General features: G+C 47.1%; 1 protein-coding gene across 2 annotated transcripts in view; it reads right to left on the bottom strand.

Annotated features, from left to right (window-relative positions):
• The window catches only part of ZC3H3 (zinc finger CCCH-type containing 3), a 182,624-nt gene that overhangs the window by 76,387 nt on the left and 80,882 nt on the right, over positions 1-25,355 (bottom strand). The gene's annotated exons all lie outside the window — the stretch shown is intronic.

Genomic DNA, 25,355 nt, shown 5'->3' with positions numbered 1-25,355 from the left:
GATCGTCTGCCAAAGCCATAGTTTATGCACGGCTCCTAGATAAAGCTCCAGCAGTGAGAGCATCGTCTGCGTGCTTCCAAACAGCACAGAGATGCCCTTATCAGGGACTGGGCAGTGAAATTAGGAAAAGAGGGTGTGTTGGGTTTGTGTGGCAAGGTTTTGGTAGCGGGGGGGCTACAGGGGTGGCTTCTGTGAGAAGCTGCTAGAAGCTCCCCCTGTGTCTGATAGAGCCAATGCCAGCCGGCTCTAAGACGGACCCGCCGCTGGCCAAGGCCAAGCCAATCAGCGCCTCTGTGATAACATATTTAAGAAGAAAAAAAACAGTTAGAGCTTTTGCAGCCAGAGAGGAGTGAGAAGATGTAAGAAACTCTGCAGACACCAAGGTCAGTGCAGATGGAGGGGGAGGACATGCTCCAGGCGCCGGAGCAGAGATCCCCCTGCAGCCCGTGGTGAAGGCCATGGTGAAGCAGGCTGTCCCCTGCAGCCCATGGAGGAAGGATGAGGGGGTGTAGAGATTCCACCTGCAGCCCATGGAGGGCCCCACGCCGGAGCAGGTGGAGGCACCTGAAGGAGGCTGTGGCCCGTGGGAAGCCCACGTTGGAGCAAGCTCCTGGCCAGACCGGTGGACCCGTGAAGAGGGGAGCCCACGCCAGAGCAGGTTTGCTGGCAGGACTTGTGACCCCGTGGGGGACCCCACGCTGGAGCAGTCTGCTCCTGAAGGTCTGCACCCCGTAAGAGGGACTCCATGCTGGAGCAGGGGAACGATGAGAGGAGTCCTCCCCCTGAGGATGAAGAAGCGGCAGAAACACCGTGAGATGAACTGACCGTAACCCCCATTCCCTGTCCCCCTGTGCCACTGAGGGGGGGAAGGTTGAAGCCGGGAGTGAAGTTGAGCCCGGGAAGATGGGAGGGGTGGGGGGAGGTGTTTTAAGAGTTGATTTTATTTCTCATTCCTCTACTCTGTTTTGCCTAGTAATAAATCAGATGAATTCCCTCTCTAAGTTCGGTCTGTTTTGCTCGTGACAACAATTAGTGAGTGATCTCTCCCTGTCCTTATCTCGACCCACAAGCATTTCGTTATGCCTTTTCTCCCCTGTTTGGTGAATGAGGGGAGTGAGAGAGCGGCTCTGGTGGGCACCTGGCCTCCAGCCAGGGTCAACCCACCACAGAGGGGTCCAACACAGAAACAAAATGATGTGCAAAATGTTCGTGGCATTTGTTGGGAAATACGGGCTGTGAACCTACATCGGTTCCTGGTGCAGGATGCAGAGCCATCTCTGATAAGGACGCTCTGTTATATAGGATTTTGATGGCTCCGAAGTGTAAAATCCACCGGCCCCCAATTTCAGCACATCGGTTCTGCGAAGCGATGTGCGTGTGTTCAATGTGTATGTGAAGACCGAACAAATTCACTGCTGCTCTCTCATTAAAACTAAATTAGCCGTCAGCCTTCCCCATGCAGGACTTGTACAGAGCTGTCTCCCTCTGCTGGCACCAGACCCAGAGCAACTCATGGCTCTGGACTAAAAAAAAAATAAAAATAGGAAAACTTCCTAAATTGACCCGAAACTGGCGTCCTGCTCACAGCACAGACACGACCCTCCACGGACACGTTAAGGAGGGATGTATCTCACACTTAACAGTCTCTTCCATGGCATCATCATCCCCCTGTCGACATCACCCCCCTCTGTGCAAAGGTGGATGAAAAAGGATTTTAACGATGCTCTCAGGCACAAGCTCACAAGCAGGCAGGTACCAATTTGGCACCTCTAGCTCACTTTCCCCCTCAGGGTTTGGTCATTGCAAGGGTGCTGAGCCACCACCCCCATCCCAGGATTCCCAAATATTTCCACTATGTTTACAGCAAAACCTAAAAACGTCACCTTTCCAATCAAAGGTGGACCCAGCGCCTGACTGAAAGGAAAAAGAAACAACCAAATAGATGCAACTTCACAAAGCGCTGACACCAGCACAAATGGAAAAAGCAACAGCTGGATGAGCTGGGTTTTTTCTGCACCCCACAGCATGCAAAAGCTGGAGGGACACCTTCCTTGGGTCTCACCATGCTTTCCTGAAGAGCAGGAGAAGTTGTGAAAGCCACCTTCTCCCACAGCAACAGCATCAGGGAAAACAAATCCCCGTGGCGCTTACCCAAGCTGTTTTCCCTTGTTTTCATAGATGGGAAATGAAGGCACAGCTTTCTCTAAAACAACCTGGGAACAACGGCACACACATCCACAAGGAAAGAGCTGAGGGATCTGCCGCGGGTTCCCCAGGACCTGGAGGGACGGGCACTTCACCACGTACAGATGTGCGAAGCTGGTACCCTAACAAAGATTTACTTCCACATCATTAGAAAGTGTTTTGCCTCCCCTTGCCCAGCCCAAAATAATCACATTAAAAATATATGTGATCAGAGGACCATAAAAGACCACATGGCCATGGCCAGGGCCAAGGAGGGAGAAACAAAATGCATGATTGCAGCAGCAGAGCAATTCTGGATCCTTTCGAAATCAATATTAAGCCACTAAAACTGATTAGGCCAACTCCAGTGGTGCCCCCGAAGAGGTGACACGAACTGGGAAAGGTGTGGGCTGGGGGCATCGCTCCTCTCTCTGTCCCCAACGGAGACAACCACAACCTGTCCCCAGTGAGAGCCAACACCGGCACGACCACGTGCTGGGCGAGGGTCCGGGGGAGGAAGGAAAGCAGAGCCTGGAGAAGACAGCGAGATGGCTATAATTTATACTCTCCTGCCTATACTTTATGGCTTTCTTAATTCGGCTCCTGCTACTATTAATGTAGTTAATGTTGAGATTATATCTATTTTCTGGCGTCAGGCAGTGATTTATTCAAGCCATTTTTCCGGTGCCGGCTCCCACGCTGTTAAATCAAGCGACTTGCCAATTAAGTGCTGACTGGGGAAGTGGATGCAATCTTAACAGATATCTAACCGCAAATTAAACTGGGTGTTTCTTACGCGTTGCGGTGTGCAAGGCCAAACCGCTGAACCTTGCTGAGCCGGGAAAAGAGAAAATAAAAACAACCCCCAAAACAAAGGGGGAAAAAAAAATCACCACTAACTTGCAGAAGAAAAGAAACAAGTCGCCTTTCCCAGCGGTATGGTGCTCATCACTCAAACCTTGGGTGCCTGCTACTTTCTGGACTCAAGCTCAGGACAACTACCACCCAGCAGTGAAAAACAGGCAGCAGAGAAGAGCATGGCATGGAGAATTCAAGGGTGGGTTTGCAAACAGCTATTTTGTAGAGCAAAGATTGGAGCAAGACCTCTCTGACCCACCAGCAACTCCAGGTCTCCCAGGGTTCATGTGAGACCAAATCATCTCAGGCTTGCAGCAGATGAGGCCAACCACCTGCCTGGGGCTAATTTTTGATTTGAAATCTCAAATACCCCTAGGTATCCTGGTGCCCCAAAATATGCTTTTCCACGATCGGCAACAGCAATGCCCAGAGGTCTTGAGGAGAGATCACAGAACCACAGAATGTTTGAGGTTGGAAGGAGCCTTTGGAGGTCATCTGGTCCAACCTGCTCAAGCAGGGCCACCCAGACCCAGTTGCCAACCACCAAGTCTAGATTTTTTCGAAATATCTCTAAGGAGGGTGATCACACCCCAAAGGCTTGGGAGGTCCTGGGGTTCCCCAGCACTTTGGTGGGTCTGGCCAACCTGCATCACCTGCCCAGGGCTTGGCTGCACCAGGACACATCATCACCTGCTCACATTTACCCCATTCTTCCCCCAAACACAGCTCCCCATGCAAGGGGGGGTACCAAAATGCCTGTTGCAGATCTTAGAGCATCTTCAACATCCAAACGCAGTCACGGTCTGTAAGGAGGACACAGCATGGTGCAGAGGAATAAGTTCAAGAGGTTCCCCTTCGGTAGGTGACCACCAAGAACCACAGAAATGGCTCAAAACTTGCTCTCCTGCTATCACAAATAGGAAACGACAGTTCTGCTGCTTCCCAGACTGCGACCCGACCATTAGCAATACTTCCCTGCATCTATTATTTGCCTCGAGAGCTATAATGAAAAGCAATACACGAAACTAAGCGCTATTATTAATAATTGTGAAGAGTTGTTGTGATAACAGCTCATGATAAGTGGTGAACGTTTTTATGTTCCTTGAATATTGAGCAGGCATTAAAAAAAAAAAAAAAGAGGAGAAAGCCAATATATACATATAGAGCAGTATAGAAATTCCACTGATCCCCACACTTGTGCTTATAACAGGAATTAAATCAAAGAACAGGAGTAAACAGGTAAGACACTGCTATGTGTCCTGACAGGCGAAAAGCGACCTACGGGGAGGACTGGAGCAATTCTTGCCAGCTGCTGAAATTCAATCTAAGGGAAACACCATCCAGAGCTCCCATCATAAATACTCAATCAACAAGGACAAATGACTTCACAAGCCTCCATCGCAATAAAAGGATCGTGTTCCTGGGTGGCACAAACGAGAGCGACCGCCTGGCTTTGCAATGTTAAAGGAAAATCTCCTGCCTGCTACCTCACTTTGGGAAGCCCAAAGTGGTTTCCTGGCACATGAGACAAACCACAGCAGCAGAACACAAAATGACGTGTACGTTATTTACCATCCTTGCAAGGGACCAAAATATTTAGCAATGTGCACTTGCAGCCCAGAAAGCCACCCATGTCCTGGGCTGCATCCCCAGCAGCGTGGCCAGCAGGTCAAGGGAGGGGATTCTGCCCCTCTGCTCCACTCTGGTGAGACCCCCCTGCAGTGCTGCATCCAGCTCGGGGGTCCCCAGCACAAGAAGGACATGGAGCTGTTGGAGCGAGGCCAGAGGAGGCCACAGAGATGATGCAAGGGCTGGAGCACCTCTGCTATGGAGACAGGCTGAGAGGGTTGGGCTTGTTCAGCCTGGAGAAGAGAAGGCTCTGGGGACACCTTAGAGCCCCTTCCAGTCCCTAAAGGGGGCTTATAAGAAAAGATAAGAGACTTTTTACCAGGGCTCGTAGTGACAGGCCAAGCTGGACCAGGTTGCCCAGGGAAGTTGTGGATACCCCACCATTGGAAGTGTTTAGGATCAGGTGGGACGGGGCTCTGAACAACCTGATATAGTGCAAGATGTCCCTGCCCATGTCAGGGGGGTTGAACTAGATGATCTTTGGAGGTCCCTTCCAATCCAAACCACTCGTATGATTCGATGATTCAGTGATTTTACAAAGCAATTCAAAATGCTAAAGCGGCTGAAGCTCACAGAGAGGACTCGAAGGGGATCTGGGGAAGCTGATCCAACTTCTGTTGGTCTCTGGTGGAAGCCATCCACCTTGCTCCAAAACTCTGAGTGGGCACCACGTCCTGTGACACCACATTATCGTCCTATCATTATACCCAAATTAAATCCTCAAATATCGACAATGAATATTTCAAGCAGGACTTTAGAAATTCCTTTTCATTCTTAGTATTAAAGTAATAGGCATTCATCTTCATCAATGGGTACCCAACAACCTGATGAGCGTATAACTGAAAGAATTTGCATTAAAAAGGATAAATTATTGGAATTTAGCAGACAAAAATCCACTCACACAAAAGGCATTCTGGCAAAGCCATTCACGGTCACCTTCACTGCAACGCTCTCGATCATACTGCAACAAATTGGTAAGATTAGCTATTAAACACTCGTGGAGATTGGGCTGGCAAGTTTGAAATATGCAAGCAGTCTAAAAATCTATTGATTATTGTATAGGTAGTTTACTACCACCCTTAAAACTGGCCTAAAAGTGGTATTTAAAACAGTGTTTAATTATGTAAGTTGGCTACATGGCAGTGTGCACAGCAGTGGAGTTTCAGCTCTTTCTTTTCCAATTTGAAGTCTCATCCAGGTTCTTTTTGGCCACATCATCACTTATTTTCAGGGAAGACCACCAAGGGTTAAGTGCTGCGCAAAGCACAACACAAAGAACGAGAACATCTCTGCCCCAAGAGATACAACATCGTAACTCACCCGTCACACCAGGTTCTCAGCCAAATACTCTGCTCCATTGACAATGTATTTTAAATCACATATGAACATTGATCCAATTAATGCAGCTCTTGCTAAACCAGATGATTTCTGAGTCTCCTCCTGGCTATCACATATTCTTGGTTGCATTTAAAAGCAGCAGAGAACTTGAGGCCAATCTGAGCTTTCTCCTCTTCACGTCTTGAAGGCACTTCACAACAAGCAGCTGGTTTCTTCCCCACCGATTAACACTTTTCATCTTTCCTGCTGCTTAACCCCAAAATTTGACAATGCTCAACTGTTGCATGTGGGGACGCTGCCCTAGGTCTGAATTTTTTAGTTTCTTTCAAATCCCATTGGGACATCCTATAGCCACCCTGGTCCCGCTCTCCACGGCCTCAGGACAGGCAAGCTGGAGAAGAAGTTTGGCCTCATTTTTCATGGTCTCATGTGAGACCATGTGCCTCCTGGCATCAGTGAGAAGATGCCAGGAGGAGCAGGGCAAAGAGCTCGCACTTCAAAGGGCTCAACAGGAGACTGTGCAGATGAAAAGGTCCAAGAACGGGAAGGGAAAGCCCCTGCAAAGTCAAACAGGCTCAATTATGGATGGGCAACATCTACAGCCTACAGCCCAACCACCACCAGCTCGCAACCGAGCCCCCAGTGGCACCTAAGAAATTTTCCAAAGCCTTATTTAACCCCATCCCTACAAGGATACGCTTCATCACCGCCATGCAATGTTGAAGCAACACTTTGTGAGTCAACTGAGCTGGTTACGTGTAGAGCTTTGCCATGAGAATACTCATTGTCCATAGGTGGCCCCAAGTGACCACTCTCTCCGCAGCTAACGAGACCCTTCTACCATTGCTAATTACGCTCGTCAGGCTTCGTTCCTCCTCCCCCTCTTCCCACACCACGTGTAAACAGGTCCTTTGAGTTCAGGCAATACCCAAGGACTCAACGGTGGGAGAAGCCCAGGACACGTCGCTTTGAACGGTGCAGGGACGAACCAGCTCCATTTATCCCGCGGCTGTCGTTCCCCAGCTCTGTCACAGCTGAAGAATCAGAGAGAGAGACCTACATGTCTCAAAATACAAAAAAAAAAATAAATATACAAAATCCTTTGAAACCGGCTCCAAATTAAGAGCTGCACCGAGGTTGTCAAGCCCCTGCTAGCTGAGTCTACAGCACCTTCCGTGCGAAAAGGGAGCTTAGCCCATTTATTAGAATGATGAAAGCAAAGGGATCTAAAAATTGCACTCCTTCGTTAATGAGCAGCCGAAGGGATCGGTAAGCATAATTTCAGAGGCTAGTAATATTTTATATAATCGCCGAGTGGTTTAAATTGAAAACCCCCAACTGAATCAATATTTACTGCATTGAAACGAAATGAATAGTAATAAGTCACTAAGCTCCCTGTCCTGTTTCATAAAATAAAAAATTATAAAAATGAGCACAGGCGCAGAGCGACTATCACATTAACTTTTACGGCACTTGGGGAGTCATAACCGACTGTTCTCATAAAATAAAATTTTAAAAAACCTGCCGGAGGAAGCCTTGCTTCAGCATCGCCAACAGAAAAAAAGCAAAATAGGAGACGAGAGTTTCACAAACGCAGGCAAAAAGTCTCCCAGCAGCCCAAAGCCCCACTCCCCGGGTGGGCAGCGTGCTCTCAGCTGCTCGTCAAAGCGCTTCCCACCCGATTTCACGTGGAGCCTCTGCCGAGAAACCCTCCCTGCCAGACCCCAGCCTCCGCAGCATTTTGGGCAGCGCAACGCCACAGCTCTGGATAGAGCCAACACAAAACCCTGCCCAAACGCGAACCCATCGATAATAAAGGATTAACCTCCGTGATCACAAGCAACAACAGCACACCTCGTTAGTCCTAACCACACAGCTTCATGCGTTGTCCAAGGAGGTCTTTTTCTACCTATTTTATTTTTTCGAGCAGCTTTTTTTTTTCACCCCTCAAGGCTGTGCTCCTTTTTTGAAGCACCTTCAGCTGCTTGCCTGAATTCCCATCCTTCTTGTTCACGCTTAAAAGGAAATTTCAAGCTTGCCAATATTAACAAACACAGCAGGAGGAGATTTTTACCTAATGTAAATTATAAAAATAGAAACGTAACTTTTTAGCTCACTTCACCAAAGCCATCGCCCCGGCCCACACACACTTTTATATGGATAGGGGAAAAAAACCCACTTGTATCTTTGGACATAAATGCTGGAGCTTCCCAGCATCTTCCCGTCTCTTGCGTCCAACCGAGGGCACGTGCCTGCACCCCAATCCCTGCTGCAGCGATGCCAAGCCCTGTTTCAGGTTGAAACACAGATATTTTAGTTGCAGAAGAGACTGGGAATTTGTTAGGAGGGATCAGGAAAAAATTCCTGCTGTCTCACTCATGAACACAACTCCCACAAAGTAAGTTCCTTCCCATGCCAAAAATAATATTTCCCCTTTGCCCCCTTTTATTCTTGCATTTAAAAAGGAATTTAGAGCAGAGGTGCTGCCTCCCGCAACCCCTGCTCCTCCTTACCAAGTCATAAAACTTTTTTCTGTATAAAATATCCCGAACCGGAACATTTTTGGGGTTTCCCCGGAGATTCGTCCCTTGTCGCCTCCGTTCACACGCTCCTTTCCATGACGGAGGACGGCAGGAACGATCTCAATTCGCTACCAATAATTCAATAAGCAATTATTAAATCCGGATTTGTTTAGGGGGGGATTAAAGGAAATTATTTGCAATCAAAACATATTTCGGCTCGGAAAATTGTTGATGCTCACAGACAGGTGGCTGCAGCACTCGTGCCAAGTTCGGGAACCCCTCTGCCCTTTTTTTCCCACTTTCCCAGCTTTAGCAGCTGTGACCTCTCAGACCTCCCCACATCCTTCTCCAAATCCTCCTTCCAGGTGAACCCGGCGGGCAGCGTGAGCTGCAGATGCTGCGGTGCCCGGACGGCACCCAGGGACGGACGGACGGACGGACGGGGAGCGGGGAAGCTGCCAGGTGCAGATGGTCGGCTTCACCGTGAGCCCCGCCAAAGGGGGACCCTTGCCAAGGGCCGGCGCAGATCCGGCCTCGCGCTGAAACCCAGCTCTGCCGCACACAGGGGTGCCAGGATCTGGCCCACGGAGAGCCGTGGAGAGCCGAGGAGAGGATGCTCCTGCCCGGCAGCAAAGCCTAAGCTGTAAGCAGCACTTCTGGCCTCAGCCAGAAACAAGACGGTAACACAGGCAGAGGATAAATTCACAAATTATTTCCCCAACTTGATGTTACGGCAGCTAGGCAAGGTAAAAGAAATTAATTTAGAAGCTCCTCGCAGCGGCTGGAGACATCCAAAGCACCTCTTACAAGTCCTCGTATTACTTTTGCTCAGTAAAGATCATCCAATATGAAAACCACACACCCCGTAACAAAAAAAAGAGGTTTGGAGGAAATACCATGGGTTTGTCCCAGAGCAACCTCCATCAGACCCAGAATTTGGGTGTAGAAAGAGGAAACCACAGTGCTCTACTGGGGAGATATCAAACCTGGCAGGAGCGGTATTATTCAGTACTAAATGAGTTAATTCTGATTATTTCGAAGGCAGCAGAAGGAAATAAATGCCCAGGGATTTGAGAAAGCCAATTACGTAGGTTTTGGGTGTACAGTAAGGTATGACTATAACATTATTTAGGTATTTGTCTCCATATCGAGTATAACATACACATAAACTCAACTGGAAATATTCATTATCTCAGCCCAAGGGGAAAACACACCTGACCTACCCCGGGAGAGACGTGCAAGCCTGCTGCCATGGGTACCACAGCATCTTCCCCCTCCATTCCTTCCCCCCTCCGTTGCATGAAGCGCTTTCTGGTCCCGGAGAACGGCTGCTGCTGCCCAGCAAAGATCTCAGAAATCTTATTTACGAAGAGTCGGTCCCGCTCGTGAGGCAGCCCCATCCTCCAAACTTGACTTTCATATCCTATTAAACCATTTTACCTCTCAGCTGTCACCTATAAGGACACGGAAATAGCCGCGCTTTTAACAGCCGGCTGATTAATGAAGTGGCAGAGCAAGATACCCGCTTGGTCTTTGATTTCTGCAGCTCGATTGCTGCCAGCAAAGGGTTTGCTCAGAGCCGGAGCAGCACCCACGACGTGCACATCCCTCTGCGTTCACTAATCCAGGAGTTTCTTCCAGCCTTTTTAAAGTTGGTTTTTGTGGTTTTTTTGTTGTTTTTTTTTTTCTCATGCCAAGAAGAAACAGATGGATCCATCCTTCAGCCTGAAAGAAGACTAAATGTTTACTTAGCCTGGAAAGAATTAATCAGTTGAAAACAATGCTCAAGCATTTGCCAAGCGACCTCTCTGCCCCCGCAAACCGGTTTGCTCTTTCCCGAGCCCCGAGACCTGCCCGGGCAAAGCCCGGCACAAGCAGCCCAGATGTCGGCAACAGTTGGACTCAGCTCAGCGCAGCAGCTCGCAGCTCGCTTTAAACAAAGGTATCACAATTTTACCATTGCCGGGAGCTGACAAGAAGCGATTCGGGTCATTTATGCGGCGTGAAGCTGCCATTCAGCCATGCTGGACCCCCCCCCCTTCCTCCTTTTTTTTTTTTTTTTTAAAATACCAACTTTCACACCGGAATCGGCACTGGAAAACTTAGCGGATTGATCTGCTAAAAGGCTGGAAAAGTTACGTCCCTTCGTAGTAAAAACCATTTGGGAAAAGGGGTGGAAAAAAAGAAGCTCTGCCATTACTAATCTCTTAGTAGGGTAGAAATTTAGAAATTAAATACATCACTCACTCCCGCAGCTGTCACTGTCAGGTGAAAAATCAGTGACTGTGTAAATATCCAGTGCAGGAAAAAATATTCCCAAAATGGGATGCTGTTAGGAGGGATTACTAGCCTTAGAAAAAACCACTTCCAAAGGTTAAAAACTGCTTCAAAAATGAGTTTTAAATAAGATATGTGTGCAATTCAGAAAACTATATCCCCAAGCAGATTCCATCTGACCAGACTACTCAGCTGCTGCTGAAGCCTGGGTTACAAAGGATGAATACTATCATACAAAGTATGTATTTTTGCTGAAAATTGGGTTAGAAAGGGTGAATACTATCCTATAATTTTTAAATTTTTTTCAAAGCTGCAGCTGGCATCTAGGGCATTTGGATGGACAAAAGGAACAGCAGTATCTGAAACCTCGTGGTCCCACAAGATATTTTATCCTGGAGAATCCAGACAGGAAGAAAGAGATGCTCTGAGACAGAGAGAGCAGCATCAAGAGGAGTTAAAGGGTTTTGGAGACCTGCTTCGATTGCCAATGTCACCACGCTCAGTCCCTGCATGACCTCAAGCAGACACGTCCCCAAGACTGGACAAGGAGGTTATCAATCCTCCGCTTTCTTCCACGTGGCATCTGCCCTGCTTGCCCAGGGTCCATCCTAGAACTTGCGGACTAATCCATAAATAACATTATAACATCCGTAATGGACATTTTTCCACTACAGCTTTGCCTGTGCTTTTTGTTGGAGTTAATGATTTGAGTTCCAAGTGCTTCTTCCGCCTCCACACTACATTTCAAGATCCTCAAACATGGACTCCAAGTAAATCAAGAGCAAGGAGAAGTCCTGACCTACTGGGTCCTATAGATGCCATCATGTTTAGGGTATTTTGGATATAACCTAGAGGAAAGGAGCGATTGCTGCCTTCACTATGCAAAGACCACTGCCACCCCAACGTATCACAGAATCACAGAATCGTTTTGGTTGAAAAAGACCTTTAAGATCATCAAGGCCAACCATAGCACTGCCAAGTCCAACCACTAAACCATGACCCTGAGCACCACGTCCACACATCTTTTAAATACCTCCAGGGATGGTGACTCCACCACTTCCCTGGGCAGCCTGTTCCAATGCTTGACAACCCTTTCCATGAAGAAATTTTTCCTAATATCCAATCTAAACCTCCCCTGGCGCAACTTGAGGCCATTTCCTCTTGTCCTATCACTTGTTACTTGGGAGAAGAGACCAACACCCACCTGGCTACAACCTCCTTTCAGGTAGTTGTAGAGAGTGATCAGGTCTCCCCTCAGCCTCCTCTTCTCCAGGCTCAACTACCCCAGTTCCCTCAGCCGCTCCTCATCAGACTTGTGCTCCAGACCCTTCACCAGCTTCATTGCCCAAGAGCTGCTGGGTTGAGGCTCCAGGAGCCGACATGTGGACCCAAACATGCTGATGGGCAGCAAACTCTCTGCAAAGCCATGGCATGGGGAAGACCATCTCAAATCTGGTGTCCCAGCACGTGAAGATGGGCTCCGCAATGCCGGAGATAACCTCTCCGGTTGCCTAGGCACAAACTTTCATGTCTCCCACCTGAGTTCCTGCACCAGATGATCCAGCCCTAACTCAAAACTGCTGATCTGCAGCTGAAAACTCCCAACTTTTAATCTGCATAAACCTCCTCGCTAAAGATGTTCTGCTTTTCTTTGATAGCTGCTGTACTCTGAAAGCAAGGAGAGGCGGTCACAAAAGAAGGGAAAAAAATCCCAGCTAATGAATTACCACTCATCAGCAAATCCTCTACTAACCAACTGTGCGTGTGCTCTCTGCCTATTATAAACGCTAAGTAAAACATTAGCTTAATATTCCACGGGGTAGGAGCAGCCAGTCAGCAAGACATTGCTGATGAGCGGTAGCTCGTTGAGAAGCCACGCAACCACTTGCGAGCAAATCTGCACTGTTACACATCGTAGGCAATGCCCTACGTGCTGGTTTTAGTCCCCAAGGGATCTTTCCACTTGGCTTGTCCAGCTCTGGGAGCTGGTAACTCTTGTGCAGCACCACAATGCAACTGAGAGGTGGTGGGCTTGGTGTGAAGAGCCCCAAGCACTTCAGTACTCCCCTGCACCTCTCAAAACAAGCGCTTCTTGCAGCCTTACTGAAAGGCAGAGTCTCTCTCTTTTTTTTTTTAGCTCGGTTATCGTTTTGGTTTATCCTTTTCTATAGGATCCTTTGGTCAAACGAGCATCACGGGTGTAATACAGCTCTCCGTATTTGTGCAGAATGATGCCACGCTCGCAATGCTGCTCAGCTCTTTAGGAACTGGCATTTGAATGAACATTTACAGTTGAAATCACTTGGCTCAGGCAACCTCCTCTTCTCCCTGCCCTGCAGTAAGACACAGCATGAAGGATTCATTCTCACGGGGAGACAAGAGGAAAGGTGGCAGGCTGGAAACGGAAAGAGGTTGTATCAACCAAGCGTTCACAGACCTCATCACAGATCCAAAATCTCCTTGTCCCAGGCTGGGCTGTCCCACACCAGCCATATCTCTTCTAGCAAGTAGTGCAGACCCTTCAGAGCAGATCTGTAGAGGCAATGTGGTGCTGAGAACCCAACATCCACACTGCAAACCAACCTCATTTCAGCAAAAACATGTCCTTCGCTTTGCTCCTGCCTAGCCCTGATGATCCAGAGCCCACCAGCAGCTGAAGAATATCCTCAGGACTGGTTTCATCTGCAAGGGGTTGAAGTTTTAGCCTCCAAGACCAGTCTGTGAAGCTACCTGAAGCCCAGTAACTGGAGATGTTCCATTCAGGAGACCAACTTCAAAACATTGTCCTGACCCAACCAAAACTCCTGCTGAGGGTGCAACTGCTGGCTGCCACAAGGGACAGTACTGTGCTCTTCTACAGTGGTTTTGCACCATCAAACTTTGCTTTCAGGGATGAAAAAAAAAAGAGCAAGAAGGAAGACCTTTCATTTATATGTTATCCAGGCTACAGACTGGTTGGCTTCCAGCTCATTTCCATCCAACATGGCCATCTCAGGCCAAGAGGGTGCAGTGAGTTCAACATCTCATGTGGCAGAAAGCCAGTTCCAGGCTGGGAGTCTGCAGGGAGGACGGACACTGGGAAAGAGCCTGGTGGTGGAAACCACCTCTTACATATCTTTCATTTACGGGAGACGTCTGTGTTTGGCTGGGTTTAAGTATTACAAAAGCAAAACTATGCCCTGATGGTGCAAAACAAGATGACATCACTTTTATTCTCAACTACACTCAGCATTTCCATGTCCGTACGATCTCCTTAAAGACAAAACTCAGCTTTCTGCATTTCTCTCCATAAATCCAAAGAGCAAGATGTTTCTGGGCTACAGATGTAAAGCCACGTTTCGGCAGCCAAATAAGAAGCCAGATTATCCCGATGTGCCTTAAGCCCATGGGAAAAAAGGTTATTTTCTGCAACTCAGCAGGAAATACAAGCCACTTCCTCCAAATAACGTAAGGTGAGGGCTATCAGCTATACCCCACTAATTCAGAAAGGGAGGAGAAAAAGCAGAAATTCTCAATTTTTGCAGCTAAACTAGGGAAGCACCTCTTTTTTCTGCTCACAACCAACACAGATCCAGCACGTGATGAAGCTGCGAGATCTCCCAGCAAGAAAAGATCTGGGTTTAGGGAAGGACAGGCCCCCCAAAGGAGGACGCTCCAGGCTCCGGAGAAGGACTGATCCAAGATCAACATAACACCCTGCCGAGTAAATAACCCATCATTGCCTCCCCAGGTTCAGATGTGACAGTTTTATTTTTAATAGAATCCATTCAAAACTCGACTACTCCATTAACCAAAATTAAAAAAAGAAAATCCCATTATTCTTAAGTATTTTCATATGCATTTAAAGCTGGTAGTTAACCTCTCAGTCCTTTTTTTATTTTGTTTTCATTAGTTCCTCCGAAGTAGAGCTCAATTACTGCAGCCGACCCTTTGAGGAGGAAACCGGAGCGTTCTCCCCGAGGCCAGCAGCCCCAAAATCATGCAAAAGCAGCACAAAATACAACCTCATGGCACAAGGTTGCCACGGCACAGGACAGGACTGGGGGAGACTGGGAGGATGGGGGGGAACAGCCCAGGACTGGGCTGGTGCTGGAGCAGCCCCAGGTTCCTGGTGCAAAGCTGCTCATCTTGAACCTGCTGCTCAGGCCGTCGGCTGGGAAAGCAGCTCTCAGGTCTGGTTTGGGGAAACACAATAGGGGAAGAGGAAAAAAAAAAAGGTAAAAAGGAGAGGGGAAGGAAAAGAAAAAGAAAAAAAAAAGGGGGGGGGGAGGAAGGGGGGGGAAAAACCCAAGGAAAAACAGGAAAAAAGGAAAAACAGGAAAAAAGAGAAAAAGGGAAAAAAGGGAAAAAGGGAAAACAGGAGGAAAAAAAAAACGGGGGAAGGGAAAAGGAGAAAAAGGGGGGAAAGGAAAAAAGGAAAAAGAATGAAGGAAAAAGGAAAAAAGGAGAAAAGGGGGAAGAAAAAAGGAAAAAGGGGGAAAAATGTGGAAAATAAGGAGAAAAGAAAAAAGAGAAAAAAGAAAGAAAAAAGAAAAATAAGAAAAAAGAAAATAGGGAAAAAAGAAAAAGGAAAGAGGAAAAAAGAAAAGAGGAAAAAGAGAGAAGAGGGAAAAGAGGAGAAAAGAGAGGGAAACAGGGGAAAGAAGAAATAGGAAAAAAAAGAAAAAAAGAAAAAGAAAAAAGGAAGACTGAGTGTTACAAAGTGTCTGTCTTTCTGCAAGGGGGGAGCGCTAAGCATATGAAAGATTAATCCCGAGCTTTACCCAAAAGAGGCGACATTGTTTTTTAAAGCCTCTAAACTAGTCCCTAACAGAAATGGGATTATGCTGGGCCAGATGTCAGGGCTTCTCAGAAACAATACGGGGTTGTGTATCTCATACCATCCTCATTAAAAAGATTAAAAGTACTTCCTATAGAAAAAAAAAAATATGTATTTTCGAATGGGAGCCACAGTTTCCTCCTGTCTGTAATGTCTCCAATCCCAGCAGATGAATTTCACTTTAATGAGATGTCATTTTGGAGAATGGTTTAACATCCCTTCAAAAAAAATCTTAGCCCTAAACCTCGTAAAACCACGTCGAGATTATTAAAAGAAAATTTACCACACAGACAAAATAAAATAAAACAAAATAGAACCCGCCAATTCGCAGAATCCATGACACGGCCGTTTTTAAATGTGATGGAAAAGGCTTTCCAAGTTATCTGCTTAAACACAGGCTTTCTGTTTACTTCTCACTTTCATGTCAAATGAATTTGGGAAGAAAAAAATTGACAGGAACTTTAAGGACATTAGTCACATTTCGACTCCTTTTTCAGATTAACGCATCAAAAGCCGGGGAGGCAGAGGGGTATTTTATCATCTTGATAAAATAAAATTAACTCCTGGTCCCCCAACCTCTGCCCACAGGGTTACGATGCTCAGGATCCTTCGCTGATGTGTGAGGAGATCCAGAAGCAATTGGCACCAGGAGTGGAAGATGCAAAATCCCAACGGAGCATCATCCAAACGAGACAAATAACTTACAAAGCTGAACTTAAACCTTCCCCCCCAAAAAGTGGAGATTCCAGTCTGGACCTTGCAGGCTCCCTCCAGCTTGAAGAGCAGCATCTCAACCACAGCACCAGCCCAGTTTGTGCTCCAAACTGGTCCGCGGGAGGTCAGGATCCCATTGCTTGGATCCCTTCTCCCTGCTAAAGTGAACGTACCAACCCATGGAAAAAATAAATGGACTGAGAAGACAGCCTTTGCTGAGATCTTTAAAAAAAAAAAACCATCCCTGTCTGCTCACAATATATGATAACTTCGATTAAAGCTTCCCCCCGTCAGAGCACTCAGCAATTATCAACGGTGGAAGCCTACGTTAACAGTTTTCTGCGTCTTCTCTGCAACTTTCGAGATGATGTCCCAGCACCAGAGAAATATGGATTTGCTCCATCCATCACACATTACAGCCCCAAACCCCCCTCTCAGCTCTCACCCTCAATCACTGCCCCCTCCTCGGGATCAGGAACGCATCGTGATTTAATGCGCCTGCCTTTGGAGAGCTGCACAAACATCTCCAGACCCTGCCTCATCTCGAAGACACATGGACAACAACGTCTTTGCTCTCCAAAACTGCTTGATGACTTCTCCTAGAGGTGCATTGAGTAAATACACGACGGCAGCGCCTGCTTAGCCACGTGGAGAAATAATCAGGTGCTGTTTATTTGCCTCTGGCTTCTTCACCTTGAGATTTTTGAGACAGGGGTTAGGGATGGAGAGAGAAGGATCCTGTTGGCACAGAGCACACCACGGGCAGAGCTGACACTGAAAACTGCTTTGCCAACCTGCTTCTAAGTAATTCCACCACTCATCACTAAACCGATGCACCTTTTGGTCTCCATCCCATAGGGTGTCACTGCCGGATTTTGAATTTTCACAGCCATATCAGGAATTAAAAAAAAACAAAAGTCCTCTCCAGACTGAACTAACAGTTCATGGACTAATCTGGTTTCTACAGCCGCCAGCTCCAGATGCTTTTGGAGAAGAGGTATGGATCCTTTAAACAGGAAACTACAGAATGACAGTTGGGGAGATGACTTTTACAAATGTACATATTTAACATAATTATAAGTAGATTCTGCTCTCAAAGCCTTGTATCTTAAAATCCCGCAAACTAAACACCTTGCAGTGGTGACTTACCAAGGTGGTTCTCGCATGGGATGCTTCAGCATTGTCCTTCTAACAATCGATGGGTCTTGTTAGGGCACTTAGGCTTTTAGGAAACTTGCTGCCATCCCCATGCCCCTTTTCAGAGAAGCAGTCAGCCTATAGGTAATTTATGGGATCATCCTCCATATAGCCCCCAAGGCACGGCAGGCACAACTGGGCCTGCCCTTTCCCCTGCTCTCTCTTCATTTTGTCCCTAAAGTTGGGTTTTTTAAGCAGAACAACAACATTCTCCACCATTTGAGTCTTCAGAAATATGCCCCATGGTGTTTCACCCTATACAGCAGTATCTTCCCCAAATGCTGTAAATAATTCCCCAGCAAGCCCCAAGCCATGCTGGCGATTGTAACTCCATGCCAGCAAAGCGAACCGAATGGAGAAGGGATTTCCCCAAACGCTGATGGGTGAAAAAAGGGCTAAACCATGCCCAACCAGACCCAAATAAATTCCCCACAGGGGTCACTCTGGGTCTGTAATTACCAGCACGGACAAAGCTACTCAGTGTTGGGTTGTAGGACAAGCAGCACACACCAACATATCTCAAATGCTTCTCAACAGTTTCCAGAGATATCACAAAAGTTGAGCGAACCCATCCCATTTCCAGAACTAATGGACTTCCTGGAGAGCCTTAGAGTGCAACCAAAAAGCTCAGAAGTGATTGAATTACTGTGGCTTAACACGTTACTGCCCATCAGCTTGGATTATGGTAAACGATTCACTGCAGAGTGAAACACTTGGGTTTAAGGTGCTGTGCCACAGGGGGTCGGCCGCTGTGCATCACCCTGGTCTGCAACGCAAGGGGAGGTATACGGAGAGGAGGAGACAGCTTCCCCGGAAAGTCACAAGAATATACTCTCTCGAAAAAAAAAAATTGATATATTAAGTTTTCATACTTATGCCATGCAACTAGTATTTATGACAACCAACCACGTGGTTCTGCATTCTGTAGGAATTAGAAACAGCAATGGGTCCGGGAAAGCCGTGCTGGCATGCACCACCTGGGGTACGCACACCTCTGTCTTGCAGCTCAAGACTTTGGTTCACTCACATCTCCTCTCCCCAATGGTTTAGGTGGAAAGAGTTAAGACACACATCACAGCCAAGAGCACATCAAGGCTCTGCTCACCCTGGCCATACGTGGAAAATACTCCATCGCAGAGGGGGAAGCCGATCGCCCTTCCCAACCACGCGCTACTTGTTGGCTCAGGGAGGTGAAACTACTATTTCACTCCTGTGAGGAAGAATGTAACAGGACTCAGGACATGTCAGCAAAATGGCATCACGTAGCAAGGAAAATCTGAAAGGCTTTCCTGGGAGGGGGATGGCATGGGCTGCATGAAATTAGCTCAGCAGCCCAGTATGGGACTTGGGAGAAAAGCCGATGATGATGCTGTATGGGAGAGGAGACCAAGCCTGGGGACAGTGCTGGAGAATGGTGGCCTCCACAACACCCTCAGTAGATACCTTCACTGGTCAGCAGAAGCTGGAGAGGCAGCATTGAATGGCCCCATCACTGGAAGTGTTCAAGGTCAGGCTGGATGGGACTTTGAGTAACCTGATCTAGTGGGACACATCCCTGCTCATGGCAGGGTGTTGGACTGGATGATCGTTAAGGTCCCTTCCAAGTCAAACCATTCTATGGTCCTATGAACTGGGTGATGAGTTGGGTTGACTGGCTGGCGATGGATATCCGAAAACCATTGGTAAGAGAGCAAAAAGAAATTGGAAACGAAAAACTCACCCACCGTGAAGGAGAGGAAGGGATGAGACAAAGAGGTTGGTGTGTCCGAGCGACACAGAAAACAGCATCCCAGCCTCCTGAAAAGTCAGTGACTGGCAGAGTCAGCAGTTTCTCCTCCTCTGGGGACTTGGCCATATGTTCCTTTGCCCTGGGGAAGTGGCACTTGGACCCACCACGGTGGTTGAGCACCAGCCCGTTTAACAGCCTGCATCACCCACTTTACCTTTCAGCGCAAAACACTAAGGGCTACGGAGAGGAACGGGTGGTGAGGACCCAAGTCAAGCCCAAAAGGCTCTCATTTCCATCTTAGTCCATTCAATGTGCTCCAGGCCAAAGAACAGAAACAAAAGAAGAAAACAAAACTAAACCACGCAAGCTTATCCTCTGCTGACAAGTCTTTTCTACTGAGCAGGCATTTCTCTGGCAAATGTTTTATTATCTTGTTCTTTACTTATTTATAGTGCTGGAGGGGTAGGACTGTCCCTCAAAAGAAGCTGCAAAGTTTTCTGAAGGAAATATCTGAGCTTCTCCAACAGTGCCAGATTATATTTGCAGACAGGTTACTTTTCTTTTAACCACATGCATCAGTGTTTTAGAATAAAACTCTTCAAAGTGGGTCAGTATTTAACTCGCCCGTCACGGGGGTCTCTAAACACAACACCAGCCGCTACGCATAGGTCTCTCTGCTCCCAAAAATGTGTCTTAAAGTGGCCCTGCCTCTCCATGGGAGGGTGAGCTGGGGTCTCCTACAGGCGTTGGTACACCCTCCTTCTGGCCAACGCTCTCTGTTGCTCTACAGACAGTTCCTGGCACGTCATTCCCTGTACAGGGGTACAGATATTTCCCACTGCTGCCTTGGGATGGATGCTCAATGGCATTTGGGTTTGTCCCGTTCTCCCTGCTCTGCTTGCAAGAAGACGGTCCCTTTGGTGAAGCACGTGGCTTTGCAAGGGGAGATATGTGCAACGGCCGGGAGCATCCTTCTGTCGATATCCTCGTCTGCTCCCTCCAGCCAGCGTGCATCGGGCTGCAGGATCCCAGCCACAACGGCAGGTGCCCTACCTACCTTTCTAGCAGTTTCCGCAATCCTACAGCGCCCTCAACCCCAGAAGGCTTCCGCTACCTCTGGTCAAGGTCTGTGAAACCTGGACATCCTGGTTTACTGCTTGCCGCACCTGCTGACACCACGTGAACCATGGAAAGAGGCTGGAAGCAGGAGCGGCATCGCCGCCGTCGCTCAGCGTGCCGCTTCATCCGTCGCAACTCCTCCGCGGCAACTCGCTCAGCCCTCTCCCGGCGGCAAGAGGCTGCGCGGGGAGAGGGCATCCCCCCCGCCATTTCTAAGCGATGACCAACCGCAATGTCAATAGGAGCAAATGAAATTTAAGGCAAGCAAATCACAGCCCTTCTGAGCTGCGCTCCTGCAAAGCAGAGAGATAAGGGGGAGGAGTGAAAAGGAGAATCAATAAATCTTAACCTCATTCACAATGATCTGGAGCTCTTATTAAGTAAATTAATTTAAGTTAATTTAACTCGATCATGACTCCCGATCACAGTGATTTAGTGAGGGGGAAATTGCATTAGGAAAGGCCACACTCGCTAGATAGAAGAACGGAAGAAAATTAGATCCACTTAGCAATGTGAATTAATATGGAAATAGCAGGTGTAAATTTAACCTTATCAAGAGAGTGAAAATTATCTTCATAAATTTGGAGAAATAGCCCCCAAGTTGCTTATAAATCTATTTAAAACAAAAATATTACAAAAAGTGTAGTAAAATTAATTTAAAATATACTCCCATCTATCGCCTCTAAGAAAAGTCAGCAGCAGGGCGAAGTTTAATGCAACCTAGCAATAAGGGGAGAACACAACTCATCACCAAGGGATTAGCATCGGGTACCTCTGGACCTGCAGCGACTCTCCCTGTCACTCATTTCCCAAAGACACATCCCTCTTCATCTTAGCCTGCTGATTTGGGGGACTTTGTCGGCAACAGATGCCCCAGCAAGATTTCTTGCTGCAAACTGCAGCATAGATACCCAAAAAGAGAAGGGGGAATCATAAACATCTTTAACGACAGCAAGTTTCTAAGATGGACAAGAACACAGCTCCTGCCTAAAGTTTATTAAGGCAGTGTATTAAATCTTAAAAGATCAGTGGTCACACAAAACCTTTGCACATCACTTTCGGACCCCCGAAAACCTGGATTTTATAGTAGGAACTTCCCCTTAGCCTCAGCTAGAAACCAATTTGGGAGCAGCACTTGACTGCAGCACCACTAGCCTTTTAACATCACACTTCTGGCTTAAGGTGCAAAGGATATTAAAAATAAATAGTTGACCATTCAGTATGGCACACACAGAAAGATAAAAACGAGGAGGTGACTAAACCAGTGCTGCAGGCATGCACAGTGTGTCCCACCACCACCAAACCTGCCTGTTGTTTTGGCAAAAGCACAGCAAAGCAGCAAGAAAGCAGCTCCCGGCTCATTCCTTGTTACGGGTCCAAGAGGATGCTATGAACAACGGAGAAAAAAAAAAGTAAAAACTATAGAAGCATTTGCCATGTGCTTCCTCCAGACAGTCCAATGATTGATCACACACAAGGAAGGTAATAGGGAGAGTGAGTAAGAGATTTATTGCTTCTTTAAAATATAATTGTTTTAATTTGCTGATGGCATTTTATCAAGATTTGTCTGAAACAGCCGTAAGATCTAAACTACATCATTTAATGAAGTCAAAGATTAATACGGATAAAATTATTCTACAAGTGGGAGCTCTCAGCCAATCGCAGCAGCACAAAAGGTTGCTCCTCCACAAAATCACCACTTGGTTGAGCAAGACCCATCACCCAGCAGCCAGCGACTCTTGCTCTAACCCTGCCCGAAACCCCTGCTCGAAGCTCCTGCCCTTCTCAGCTCTCACCACGGGTTCTCCATCCATCAACCGGCCAGATGCGGAGTAACAAGACGGGGGGGAAGAACCTCAGCCAAATACGCAGAGCACGAGTTGTTTTCTATTAACTAAGGCTGAAGTTTATAGAATTATCGAATGGTTTGGGATGGAAGGGACCTTTAAAGCTCGTCTAGTTCAACCTTCCTGCCACAAGCAAGGACATCTTCAACCCCATCAGGTTGCTCAGAGCCCCATCCAACCTGGCCATGAATGTTTCCAGGGATGGGGCATCTACCACCTCTCTGGGCAACCAAGTCAGTAATCTGTTACAGCATCGGATTAAACACACGCATCTGCACTTCATCAAGAGGCAGCAGATTAAATTCGATGTGGCTACAAGAAGCCTCTCTCTCCCTCGCTTACCACTGATGCCTAAAAGAGTTTTGCGAGTCGGGCTCGTACATCAACAGGATAATAGTTTTGGGCAGCGTCATGTCGCAGTGTGACACGATGATTCTCGCTATAAAAAGCATCAAGTGGCAAAAACATCATCATGTTTCACCGGCTGGGAAAGTGATTGCAGAACTGAATCCACTAACAGAGAACAGGTACAAGATGCAAATTCCCCTCCTAGGAATAAAATTGGGACGATTACGGAGCAGGGCGAGCCTTGCCTGGCTCACGTTTTCTCTTTCAAGGTCCCAGTTGAGGTGTGTTAACTGCAGAGAGACACTAAAGCAGCCCAGATCCCTCGCAGAATATTTTGCCATCACAAAAACTAGAAACAAAAATCAATATTCTCCGATAAATGGGCAGGATTTGTAGCGAGGGCAGTGATGGAAGGAGAAGTGTCGTTTGAACAGGACTGCCTGTACCAGAAACAGAAAGCAGCAGCTGTTTCCACCTAAATAAAAGAAGGAAGATTTGCTCAAAACGGCTGGTTCAGGACCAAAAAAGCAGCAAACTGAACCAGGGATGGGAAAGGGCAAGACACATGTCGATGTGGATGTCAATGCACTCATTAGGGGCCATGTGAGTTGCACATCAGCGGCTGTAGCTACAGGAGTGACCAGAACCAGAGTCAGCATTACACCAACACTACAGGAGGAAATAGGACATTAAAAGCCATGAGAAAGAACTCTTGATTTGCATACAAAATACCAGGCACTATAATTACCAGTAGCGAATTATGAACCTCTAAGAAGCAATACAATTTAAGATTTTACGGTAACATACTTGTACATACACAATGCAAAAGCCGAACTTAGAAAAATTAATAATACTATTTTTAAAAAGCGTCTATTCGGGCCAAAGAAGAAACACAACAATTACTTATTTGATGGTCTGACTTTCTATTGTAGCCTGAGAGCGGTGAGCAAGCAAGAACTCTCACTGGCAGGTAAGATACACGCACATGCTGCCTTGATTCAGCAAAAACATAGGATGAGGGAGCAAGAAAAAGAATATGTGGTTTGTTTGTGGAATGGGAAATGCAAGAAGTTGGCCCCAAGGACGTGCAAATGGAGGTGGGACCTATAATGGGAATAGTAAGTGCACCAGAGGAGGCAAACCAGCTGATTTTTGGGGAGGGTAGGAAGAGGAGACGTGCGGATCTCAGGGCTGGATAAAAGGGCATGATGGAAAGATATCAAAGGGAAAAGTAGAAGGTGAAGAAAAAGGAGGAGGAAGTGCAGGTAAGATTGACCGCAGAAAATTTGGGTGGAAATCAGCTGTTAGCCCAAAAGGATCCCGCGGTTTCCATACGAGAAGAAGCACTTTGAAAATAAGGCTGGCATAGTACGCGAGACGAGGAGTTTCTCAACTAAGAGCTTGAAAAACCAAGACAAAATAATAGACTTGATTTTATATTTTAAAAAATAGTTTCAAAATAAACACTTTTTTATTAAATCTCTCTATTTGCCTGGTACCTGGCCTCATCACCCTCAAGTCTTCCAAAACCAATCCTCTCTTCAGATAATAATACTTGTGAAACTCAAAGCCAAATTCACTTAGTGTAGGGAAAAATCAGGCAAAGTTAAGTCTTTAAAAACAATCACCGCAATCTTTGTCTCACCACAGCACCCACCATAAAAGCCATCAACCCTTGGGGAAATAACTTTTGGAAGAAACCACCTGGAGCAGGGCGTTGATGCCGACTCGTGTCACTGCTCTGCTGGAGGAGCCGATGGTGGGGGACAGTCCGCAGCATCCCCCAGCTCCTCAGGTTTGCTACGCTGGAATGAATAATAAAACAAACAAGCCCACATCGGAGCAGAGCAGGCTGTCTTTGACCAAATTATTGCCCCTGACAGTGGCAAACCAGCATTTCAAAAGGAGAAAAAGCTATTGTCAACCTAAGAATAGCCAGAATCTGGGTTATAACCAAAACCAGCAGTTCTAATAGTGCTTTTTTTTAGAGCATCAATTACCATAACGACCTTTCAGCTTATACACAACTTTCAGACTTTGCCTTGGCCTCCGAGATGTTCCTTGGTAACATCTCCACCAGGTAACGTAGCTGCAGCTCGCTCATAGCTGAAAGACAGATATCTGCAAAGCTGATTTAGGAAGACTCAGACTCAAGGGTACGACACCATCCTTTGGTGACATCCTTCCTCAGACGGGTGCTGGCACGCCAAATTATTTGCTACAAGGCTGGGCTGATGCTCCACCCGTCCAGATAACCCAGCAAGAAGCAAGTCTGTGCCTGCACCTACCTCCTGGTGTAGGTTTGGGGCACCTGCCTCCAACACGCTTTCAATAAGCTCCTCTGTAGCGCCAACGTGCACGATAATGATATAAAGCAGAGGGAAGGTCTGGCCTCGTTAACAAGCTTGACCATCCCTAATTAACAGGTCACGTCTATCTCTAAAACAAGCAGTGAGTTTACTTAGGTCTGATGTAGACCTGTGTGCATTTATTCATCTTCCTTACAGCTTATTTAACGGCTTCATGAAAACAATTAATTCAAACAGGGAATAAATATGAAGCCACAGACTGTGGCAAGCTGTTGGCCGCCGACTCGGGCTAACATGATTACTAATACGATTTTACACTTTAAGTCAATAAACTCTGCGTAGAAGCAGCTAAACAAATACAGAAATTAAGCGACGAACATGCAAGGGTAATAACACGGAGCCAACGTGGGAGCTCCCTCAGCTCCTGCGTCCCAACTGGCTGCATTCAAGGGATGGAAGAATTAC

The sequence above is a fragment of the Grus americana genome, chromosome 2 (genome assembly GCF_028858705.1).
Source record: "Grus americana isolate bGruAme1 chromosome 2, bGruAme1.mat, whole genome shotgun sequence".
NCBI lineage: Eukaryota > Metazoa > Chordata > Aves > Gruiformes > Gruidae > Grus > Grus americana.
This window is presented reverse-complemented; position numbering and strand designations above follow the sequence as displayed.